The sequence below is a fragment of the Triticum urartu genome, chromosome 1, assembly GCF_003073215.2.
Source record: "Triticum urartu cultivar G1812 chromosome 1, Tu2.1, whole genome shotgun sequence".
NCBI classification, from domain to species: Eukaryota; Viridiplantae; Streptophyta; class Magnoliopsida; order Poales; family Poaceae; genus Triticum; species Triticum urartu.
In genome coordinates, this window is record NC_053022.1 from 182,922,646 (window position 1) to 182,926,242 (window position 3,597).

A 3,597-nucleotide genomic window follows, 5' to 3' on the forward strand; every position below is an offset into this window, starting at 1 on the left:
AAGTTTCACAAACAACCCTGGAGTTTTTACTAGAATAACACCTTAAGATACAAATCAACCAAAACCCTAATGTCACCTAGATACTCCATTGTCACCTCAAGTATCCGTGGGCATGATTATACGATATGCATCACACAATCTCAGATTTATCCAACCAACATAAAAGTACTTCAAATAGTGCCCCAAAGTTTCTACCGGAGAATCAAGAACGTGTGCCAACCCCTATGCATAGGTTCATGGGCGGAACCCGCAAGTTGGTCACCAAAACATACATCAAGTGGCACATGATATCCCATTGTCACCACAGATAAGCACGGCAAGACATACATCAAGTGTTCATAAAAGACTCAATCCGATAAGATAACTTCAAAGGGGAAACTCAATTCATCACAAGAGAGTAGAGGGGGGGAAGAAACATAAGATCCAACTACAATAGCAAAGCTCGGGATACATCAAGATCGTGCCATAGATGGAACACGAGAGAGAACACGAGAGAGAACACGAGAGAGAGAGATCAAACACATAGCTACTGGTACATACCCTCAGCCCCGAGGGTGAACTACTCCCTCTCATCATGGATAGCGCCGGGATGATGAAGATGGCCACCGGAGATGGATCCCCCCTCCGGCAGGGTATCGGAAAGGGGTCCCGATTGGTTTTTCGTGGTTCTGGAGGCTTGCAGCGGCGGAACTCCCGATCTATCTTCTATTCTAGAAGTTTTAGGGTACAATGGTATATATGGGTGAAAGGAGTACGTCGGTGGAGCTATGGGGGCCCCACGAGGCAGGGGGCGCGCCCCCACCCTCGTGAGCACCTCCCGTATCTTCTGACGTGGGGTCCAAGTCCATCAGGTGGGTTTCCTTCCAAAAATAACTTCTCCTATTGATTTCGTTCCGTTTTGACTCCGTCTCATATTCCTTTTCCTCGAAACACTGAAATAGGCATAAAACAACAAATCTAAGCTGGGCCTCCGGTTAATAGGTTAGTCCCAAAAATAATATTAAAGTGGAAAATAAAGCCCAATATTGCCTAAAACAGTAGATAATATAGCATGGAGCAATCAAAAATTATAGATACGTTGGAGACGTATCAAACCCGCCCCTTCAACTTATATAAGGAGGGGCAGGGCACCCCAAGAGGGACAAGTTTAGACAGACAAATCAATAGCTTCCGAGATAGAGGTAGCGAAACCTCGCCCTTGTAACCGTGAGCATCATCATCATCAATATCAATGAAGCAGGATGTAGGCTTTTACCTCCACCGTGAGGGGCCGAACCTGGGTAAAACGTCGCGTATCTCGTCCCGCTCAAACCCCTCTCAAGCTACCACATAGATGCGTTGGCCTCGCGACTATGTCCTGACACTAAGGGAATCTGTCGTGACAATTCCACGACATCAGTAGTTGAGGAGCTCTGAAATAATACCACTAGCCCCTGCAAAAATTGGCATAAGAAAATAAAATGGTGTAGTATTTTTATTAAACCAAACAAATGTCAGAAAAATAGAAAAAGAAACAAAAGGGAAAAACCTCACCTGGCTTACCTGGCCGAGGAGAGAAGCCGGCCCAGCTGGCTGGCCAGCCTAGCAGCCTCCCCCTGTCGTCTTCCTCCTCTGCCAGGAGGACGAGGGCGTGTACCCGACGCACGCACGCACACGCGCGCCACCTCCACCCTGTTTGCTTGCCCCCTCGATGGCCTGGACGCCTCTGGCGTCGCCACGCACTCCCCTCGACCCTCTCCCACTCTCCCCTATGCTCATCCCCTGCCCTGGACCGTCTCTATCCACATCCAACTTACTCTCACGGTACCACATCGGCCACTCTTATGATTGTATGCATTTTAAGCTCTTTCGACGTTTCGCCCATTTTTCTTGCTTAAAGTTTGGGACGGTAGATTTAAGATAATCTTCAATTAATACTGTTTTTTAGTATGCATGCGCGAGTGTACCGCGGTCACGGCTGTTTTCGCCAGCACGCTCAGCTCGTCGTCCTTGTCTTCAGCATCACGCTCACCGACCTGGACGCCGCCTCAAATGCCGTGACTCTTCATCGCCGTCCAATTGAGATCGCCATCGCCGTTAAAATATAGTCACGGATGATCGGGCAACAATACCAGAAGTGTAGATAAATGGTACATCATGGTGAGACAGTTTGATAGTCGGAAACTAAGAAAGTTAACTGAAAAGGCAGAGCAATAAAAGATATGAAGAATGGAAGGAGAGAAGTAAGATAAAACGTAAAAAGATCATATAGTAGTATGATAAAGTGAATGTTCAATGGAATGTGACTAATGATGATCGGAAAAGGTTTAGTTGAATTAAAGATACGTGAAATAAAATAGAGATTGAGGGATGTAATTAAGGGGGTTTCTTAAGTATGATTATTGAATTAAATATTATAGACATAGGTTGGTAGTAAAATTTTGCAAATTATGTTGTAATCAAAAATAGAGATAGTTTTGTTTCCGCTGTGTTTTATTTGATATGTCAATGAATGAGAAAATGTGTTGAAAATTTGTGTTGAAATTGGGATGGTTATATTTATTCGATTGTGGCAAGAAGAATTATGTCTTGAGAACGTAGGGTGAGACCTAAATATAGATAGCCGGTATATGATTATATAGATATAATGATGACTATACTGTAGTTTAGTAGACCATGCTATCAGGAAAGGCTTAGATCAAAGGGACGCTCCAAAGAAGGTTTTGGAAGTACATGGACATAGTATCAGGAGTTGAAGGTTAATATAAGCAAATGGGTTGAGAGATTATATGAGTCTAACAAGTTTAATGCTAAGATGGGGAATGCTCGCAACTAGTGAGCATATAATTGTCTGGTACACATGGTGTGAATAAAGTGGGAGTTAAATCTTCCAGATAAGATGTGATTGACGATTTTAAATAGTAGAAAGAATTGTGATGCTATAGTATGTGAAAAGACTCCGAGTTTCATTAGGATGAGATGAGTGACAAAGGGTAGAAATAGAAGAGCCATAAGTGTTGATGGTAACTGTTAGAAAAGGAAAGGAAAAAGAGGGAATTAGAAACAGCAAGGCGTTGAAACGTCAAGTGAGAAGCAGGTTGGTCTAAAGGCTAGGACTAAGTGTTTCTACCCTAAAAGGGAATAAGCTCATGGAAGCGGAGATAACCCAGTGTTGAGGAATAAGAGGATGGAAAGTGAACATAAGATATATTTGGAATATATGTATGTGATGTGTAATATTACTAGTGTTTAATACAGAAATCAGTAGGAGATATAGTATCAGCTATGTAGAATTAAGTGAATTCGAAACGGGATTGCGGAATAAAGAGATACGTTAAGGTGAGTAGATGTGTGTCTGGATATTAAACCTTTGATATGGTATACACCCAATGAAATTGTATATCGATCGTAGTGATACACATATATCATAATATTGAAACCAAAAGATGCAAAGTTAATAATGATAGTGCAACTTATTTGTAGCACTGCTGTTTAGGTCATATTGGTGTAAAGCGCATGAAGAAACTCCATGCTGATGGGATTTTGGAATCACTTGATTATGAATCACTTGATGCTTGCGAACCATGCCTCTTGGGCAAGATGACTAAGACTCCGTTC